An 8,305-nucleotide genomic window follows, 5' to 3' on the forward strand; every position below is an offset into this window, starting at 1 on the left:
TTCTGTATTACAATCTGCATTCAAAGTAAGATTTTTTTATCTGTGTTTTGTCAATGCAAGATTTTGTCAGGTAGATTCAATCATGCCCAAAGTCAGGATTGTACATTTTGCTGAGAAGGGTCATGGCTAGTCTCTGAGAAATGTACCATCATCAGGCATGGGCATATGTCTGGGAGAGCCCGACCTCAAAAAGAGCTACAAGCCATATCCAGAAACATTTTCCAGGCAGCAGAGAAACAAGAACCACAACAAAGTTTTTGAATTCTCCTGGCATTTATTCAGTAGGATGAATCAGCGAAGTAGAGGAGTGAAAGTTACTAGGAAGACATAAAAAGAAACCTTGAAAGAGAACAAACTGCCCTTGTCAGTAAACACTGGTGCGTGCATAACAATAATTTTGGCCAGCCAATAAGAACCTACCCAGAGGCCTCTTCTCATATGGTCGCTCTAGGGAAAACTGGAGTTTGCTACACCGTAGGAATAGTTAGTAGGCTGCAGGCAACTCATCAGCATTTTGAAAGAGTAAAGCAAGTAAAAGTATTTGGAGCACAGGAACGAGGTCTGACTAGCTCAAGCAAAGACACCTTTGGGTTTTGTTTGGCTCGTGCTGAAGATAAACAGCTCTGGGCTGACGGGGGGCGCTGCCGCTCTCTCCCACACTAGCCCTTCCTTCCTCCTGCAGTGAGCTGGGCAAGACACCCCTGTTCAGGTGGAGTTACGCACCTCCTTGGTAAGAGACACTAGATAATGAATACTTTTAGGAATCACTGAGTCGTGGAGTGGATCACTGCTGCTAAGCAGTGCATGCTCCTGCCCACTGCTCCTGGATTGCTGTTTTAGCATGATTGGGAGTTGCTGAATCATATGGTTACTAACCACTTACAGCACTCCTCCGGTTTATGCATCACACAAATATGAAGAAGATGATGAATAATTAAGTTTTAACACATTTCACAATGCACATTTTTTGTTTGTTCTATTAGTTAAATAAAGATGGATCCAGTCAGTCATAGATTTTTTGTGTTAAGGAATTATGTTGGCATATGAAACCAGGTGAGGTGGGTGTAATTGAGCTAGATGATAAAAACAGGCTGTCTCACAGGCCTATTTTATACTCTAGAAGCAACAATTTAACTAATTTGGCATCCATTGGTGCAAACTCTTTACGTACAAGATGTTCTAAAGAGTGAATTAAGTAATGTAGTATTAATTCAAAATAAGTGTCCCTACAAGGTGAATGCATTTATTTAGTTCATTGATATTCAGGGCATACACAGCCCATTCCTTACAATATTACCACAGTAACCAGTCATTTCTGCCTGTGTGCTATTGTCTTCTCAACATATCCAGATGAAGAAACTGTGTAAGCACTCCATATTTGATACAGAATGTTCGTTGAAATCACCAATAATCTCTAACCATATGATGGATATAGTGGGAACTGGAAAGTTTGAAAATGTGCAAATTCATATTTTGTTGTGATACTATAATCATGATATAAGTAAAAGGATTCACAAACCCACTTCAGAGGACTGTTTCATCCTGCTTTTTGCCACTTTTACAGCTGTCCTAATTTATGATGCCATGGAGAAAACACCACCCCAAACACAAAAGGACCTATACATATATAACCATTTGTTCTATTGACAAGGGTGTAAATTTTCTGGTCTAACAATCTACTGAGATTGTATCCTCAAACAGTGTATCAGTTAGTGGGCCCACATTCTAGTTGATTGCTGTAATCTGTGCTTTTCAGGACTTCTGAATTATTTATGTAAAGAGGAACCTCGCAATTTCACCGTGGAGCCAAGAGCCTCTTGGTTAGTACATAGGAAACACGAAAACTGCTCTTAAATCCCTGCTTCAGATTAGGCAGAGCAGGGATTTGGAACTGTGCCTTAAACTTTCAGATTGCCAGCCGTTACAGAATAGAGTGAGACTGTCGTTTTGAGGGGAGGATATGTCAGAAAAGTCCTGATCTCAGCTTAAATGCCTTCTGCAGGAGAAGGGCTGGAGTGAGTATCTCAAGGGCAAGTAAACACCTTTCTCCAGGCTGAAGATAGGTGGATATTGTGCGTTGAAACCAGCCACATCACGTTTAAGTTATGCTTGTATGATGCATTAATAAAGTTAAACTTCTTTTCCAAAATAGCAATTCAGTCTCAGGCAGTTACAATGTATTTGGGAAAATGTAAGGTTCACCAATTTAGCTTTGTTTCACTCATTCTGTGGCTCCGAAACCTACGCATTTTATAAATAAATCTTTTCTGACTGTAGGTCTTGTTTACATTGCAGGCAGACTGAAGTAACACAACACCAAAAGAGGTGAGAAATTCTTCTGTGTGTGTCTAAAGTAGAGTGCTAATGTCAAAACATCATTTCACTGTTAAAATGCTAATAACTTTAAGCAAATCCATACCCCAAACAGCTACACGCATTGTAAGTTATTTGCATTTAGTTATACACACTGGCCAAATACAATAAAAATTTGGTATACATGGTTCATCAGTCAGGATGTGGCAGAGCAGTAGAGAGAAGACTCTCAGATAGGTGTGAGAATTATGACACTGATTATATGGATAATTATGATTAGACTTATTGCTAATACAGTATCTAAATATTGCCTGTGCAGTATATCATACAAGCAGGTCTAAAGCATTATAATATACAAAGGTTCAGCTAGAAACATACAAGGTCACAGGTTTTGGCCTTACAGACTGTACAATTGCAAAGCAACAAAGCACCAATGGAGCTACTTCAGGATTTTATTTCTGTATGTGACTGGATCTTAGTGCTTTTACTCACTGATCCAAAAGTGAGCGTTCCCCACCTTTAGGTTGGAATTACCCTGTAGGCACCCCTGACAGGGAGAGGAACATGGAAACCCATTCAGAAACTGCCTGCAACCTCAAGAGAACAATTAGCCCAGTCACCACCAGCATTTTATACCTTTATGGAGGGCAAAAGCCAATCACAATCATCACAGCTTCCCCATCACTGAAATGCATTCATTATGTGAGCACCCAGACCTATCTGGTGTTCTTATCCTAGGACAAATCATTTGTCCATGACACACGGCAAGTGGGAGGGTGTGTGTGTGTGTATGGAGGACACATGCCAAGACCCAACTAACATTCCTCATTATCACACAGGGATAAGCAGTATATACCACGAATTTTTTTTTTGTCCCCCAGTCAAAGTGGCTGGCTTTAACAAAACCAGGAATGAAGGCACATTTCTACCCAGAAAATGGCACAGGGGTGTTTCTGTGACAGTCAATGTTGCCATATTCTGCATTTCATCTTTCTCTGACAAACGGAAGGAAAAATCTGTTTGGAAAGAATTTTCCTTTTCCATAAGTATGTAACATTATTGTTGTATTGGTATTTCCAGACACTGTTTTTTGATTTGCGTTATCCTTGGGATCATACCAAAAAAAAGCACAAACAGCTCACTCACACAGAGCCAGTATATACATACTCACACACAGATGTACTAGTAAGCTTTTGTGGATGCAGTAGTATAGACATGCACATTCAAATAAGTATTTATGGATGCCATAAAAATCATAGTGTTTGTGATCAGGATACAACAAAGCATATTAAAATTACTTTGTTTTCCTTTTTTGAATGAGAGAGCAGAAAAATCACTTCCCCAAACACCCAAGATCTAATTAAAAATACTATATTAACTTTATGTCAGCAAGTAAACTGCTTGGGATTTGTTACTCTTATTTTTCACTGTATCTGTTACTAGGTTTACTACTATTCAGGAGTATATTGGAAGATGTTACAAATGAAGCTGTCAGATACAGCCTACATGAATACTTAAAACTGGCCATTTATGAGAAATACTGTGATGTGGAAACCATGCTTAGTACAGAAGCAAAAAACTTTCAGAGATGAAAGTTTAGTCCAAAACTTTATCCTAATTCATGTCGTAAAAAAACTAATCTTCTTTCTTTTTTCAGTTTGATTAAAGAAAAAATCCTGCCCAGTCCATTTGCCTGATAGCTCCCTTTTGGACGCTCTTGTTGCTTAGCTGATGCAAGCACTGGGGACGCTGTCAAGAAACACCGCCACTGGAAGAAGCTGTCCCTGTCCCCTCTTCTGTCTCATTTTCCTGCCCACACTGCCCCCTTCCCTTCTGCCAGCTCAAATGCTCTCTGGTCATACAAGTCAGATCAGGGGATCAACAGCACTGAAAACTGAGACAATACCGAGTTTTCTCTCACAGCTGGTGCCCCGTCTGGTTCACTGAACAGTCGTACAAATACTTGTGCTGATGAAGAGGAGGTGTTGGCACAGGTGGCAATGGCCTACCAGGAGTCTATGGGGGAAGGTTTTTTCACTTTGGTAATAGTTTGGCTCAAAATATCTATTGAACTAGTGTCCAACTTAAATAAGGATGTAGAAAAACAGTCATTTTGGAAAGAGCTGTCCTGATGTGAAGCATTACCTCCAGCTGCTTTTTGTTTCTCAGCTGGAAAGCTGTTAAAACCCAGCTGTTTGGGTACTCCTGTACACCAGTTTAGCTATGCAGTAGGTAATCACTGGCATCATAGGCATGATACCTTAAATCGCCACAGCTGTTTTTCACAATGAACCTGACTCAAACTTCAGATGCTGAGTGGGTGAGTCTTTATCATCATTAGAGTCACGCTGATCTCTGTATTTGCAGTAATTCTTACAAATCAAATCAGTAGGAATGTCTGGTAAGAGCTGAATGAGAGAAAGTAGGATTTCCTGCAGGTTAGGCTTGCCTCTGGGATCCTCCAGATATTTCATCTCATCCTTGTCCTATTGCTCTCAGTGTCCTGGGCAGTGAATGGTGCTGTGGTTTCTTTGTTCTTCTGAGGGTGATATTGCTGCTGCTGTCCACTCAGACTCAGTCTTCTGAAAAATGAGTGGTCATCAGATCCAAATTTAGTGCAGAATAGATTCAGTCTTTAGGCTTGATGTGAGTCCTGTGGGGTTCCATTTACATGTTTGCAGCAGAATTGGCTGGGGCAGACTGCAGCTTACTGCTGCTTGGCAGCTTGCTACTCCCTGGTATTAAACAGTTGATGGAAGAGAATGCATTCATGGTCACTTCAATATAAAGTCAGGGCTTAAATCCTCCTTGGGAGTTTACCTTAAGTTATTAGATTCTGGTGGGCAGACAGGTTTCATTACCATTTTGATGTGGATGAGATAAATTTCAGCAACAGATAAGGGGTGAAGGGGGAAATCAGCATTACCAGGCAACTTGAATTATTTAAAACTTCTGGCATTTAGAATTTCTCACATTACACTTGCAAATCTAGTCTTCCTTATAAGTGCAGACAGATGTTTCTTTTTTCATATCTTCTTGCCTAAGTATAGTTGGGAGTTTAGAATGTTTAATAACATCTTCCAAGTCTCTAGTCCTCCTCCTTCCATGAGGTCTGGAGTGCTGCAGTGCTGGAGCTCAGATGTGCTGTCAGAGCTTGTGCCAGTCCAGCACCATGCAAAGCTGTATCTAGAGCATAGCACAGCCCAGGGCAGGTTCTCCGTGGCTGTAGAAAGGGTGTGCATGTCTCATACAGAGGTGGGTTGCTCTTCATTCAGTACAACCACAGTTCACCCTCCAGCCCTTGCCGCAGGGTTTTTAAGTGAACCTGGGGAGAGCTCCACAGTGCTTTCATCTTGCTGCCTGGTGCAAAGCCAGGAGATGGTGGGGAAAGCACAGCTGCACAAGCAGCCTCGAAAAGCATCCTGAGAATTATTAGTGTCCCCCCTTTTTTTTTTTCATTGAAAAATCTGACCAATTCAGGATTACTTTGCCCTTCAAAGCAATTGCCTTGTCCTATGTCAAGTAAGGGTTGTCTGTGATCTTAACTGCCACTTATACACAGATATTAAGATTAGATACTTGAAGGCATCTTTACAATCTTAAAGTTTATGAAGTATCTAAAACTCAGCTATATCTTAAAGGGCTAAAAATAATCAATACATACTGTTACTACTTATATAATTAAAAATATAATCAAGGTAATCAAAGGGTAGCACAGTGACTACTAAATGAAGTTCCAAAAGCTCCATACGACAATACTTGTATCACATGATATCATTTTTTATAGGTGCTTGTAAAGATACATTTTATCAATTATATTATCAATTATGTTTCAAAAAGCTGTCTGCAAATCCAGTTTTACTGAGAGAAAATAATTAGCTATATTCCCAGTTTTGACTCTTAGTATCTCTTGACATTAAAGAATTACACCAAACTGCTCCAAAGGGATTAACGGCTTTTCATGAGTATTTCTGTAACACATGTCCCTGCCAGGGTAGTGAATCAGGAAAGCAAGCCACAGCTAATTCTGGATTACTTTAAAATACTGAGCTATAAACTGGGTTAGTTTAAAAACTGTTTCACAACCACCTCATCCTTCTTTATTGTACAGATAGCAAATTTCAGAATAGAGACCCTGAATGTCTCCCCAGCTGCCTGTGTTTGTGTGTTACACAACCTTATATACAGTAGGAGTTTTGGGAAATAACTGGCCATTGTTCCCTGTTTGGAAGGATAAAGTAAAAGAATTGTATTGTTGGTTTTGATCAAATGAAAGATTGATCAAATTTTATAGAATTTTAGCACAATAAAAAGTATCATAGAACACTGTTGGAGCTAACAGCCTTATTCAACATATGCAAGTGGTAACAAAACAGGGGAGTTACTGCAGTTTTTATTGACAGTGAATTCTTCTTAGCCATTTTCCTCCAGTTCTGACATTGTATTGTTGAAGGGAGCCTTATGTCTTTTGAAAGAGCCAGCAATAACAAACTGCTGGATTCCATGGACTTTCAAGCTAAAAAATAAACTATATTCTTGTACCTATCTGCTGGATCCTCTCCTGGCTGAAAATCAGGCCTTATTTTATAAATATTGTTTAAAATACAGTGTGTAATTGCTCTGGTGAAATTTCCCATGTCATTGCCACTATCAATTAGCAAAAATGTTTCACATTCAGCTCTTGTCGAAGCAAGCAATGAAGCCATGCTCTGCTGTGCTAGTTTCAGACAAAGTTGTGTTAGGGAAGGGAGCAAAAGGCTGGAAGCATCGTACTAGCCCCTGTATTGCGTGTTTGTACTTAATAAAATACTATAATCAGAACCTACTTTTTAATAGACCTGAGCCTTTGGACTCTAGTGTGGCAAGACTGAAGTAAAACTGTGTAGTTGGCATGGCAGAGATAAAGATTGTGTCTTCATCGATGTGTTAAGCAAATGGCCGTGACTGTCCATAGAACCTTGCCTCATGCACCGTGTGGAACAGCTCTGCATTCTCATGGCTCCGGTGTGGCTCCTCACCTTTCCTGGACTATGGGCTCCTGCAGCCTGACTGGAAGCTCTGTGCCTGTTCAGAAACGGCAAGGTTGGTTTCTGCCTCTTGGTCTGAGCCAGTAGTGATTGAACTTTGGACCTGATGAGGAACAAAATGGCATCGGCTTTGCCTATACATGCAAACTTGGTGTCAAGGCATCTTGTCTGTAGCTCTGATGCTGGTAGTTGCTAAGCAAAATTGATGGCTTCTGCCTTGCAGATATTTGCCTAGGACCCCAAAACACCTCTTAAAAATACATTTAGATGTTGTTGATTTTAGATGTTTGTTGATCTCAAGATCCCCTCATTTTATACCCAAAATCTACAGGGAACCTGGGTACCTCTCTCAAAACTAGGAATTTTATGTCACAATAATTTTTCTAGGAGTTTAGTGTGCAACACCTTGAAGTGGTGGTACATTGATTTATCTCAGTGAGAATTCATGGTAGTCGATAATAACATTCCAGTGGGGATAGATTTCTTCTCTTACTTTTGTTTGAAAAGTTCAACCCACACTAAAATAATCTGCATCAGAACAAATCTAATATTTCAGTGGCATAAACTGTATCTGGTGGCCTGATAATTACATTACTAGTAAAGAAAGAAAGAAGATCTAACTTCTAAAGCACAGATGCTTTAAATATTCCCAGAGAAGGGCTTTCTTTTAAGATAGCCTTCTCCAATAAAAGGAATATAAGCTGTTGCTTGAAAGAATGGAGATTGGTTCTATAGTTTTATGAGTAGTGATAGTTTAAACTGTAGTTTTAGTTACACTTACTCTTAACATATATGGGGGTCATGGGAACTGGTCCAGTAGACTGGTAAAAGAAAATGTTAATTAAGCCATCTGTCAACTTGCTAAAGCTTTGATGCAGGACACTTGCCAGTTATGTTTTTGCTGACTGACATTTTCCTGATTACATGCAAAATTATGCATTAACTGTTTTTGTTATAATCTCAGT

The sequence above is a fragment of the Corapipo altera genome, unplaced genomic scaffold (assembly GCF_003945725.1).
Source record: "Corapipo altera isolate COAL_440 unplaced genomic scaffold, ASM394572v1 2b, whole genome shotgun sequence".
Classification (NCBI taxonomy): Eukaryota; Metazoa; Chordata; class Aves; order Passeriformes; family Pipridae; genus Corapipo; species Corapipo altera.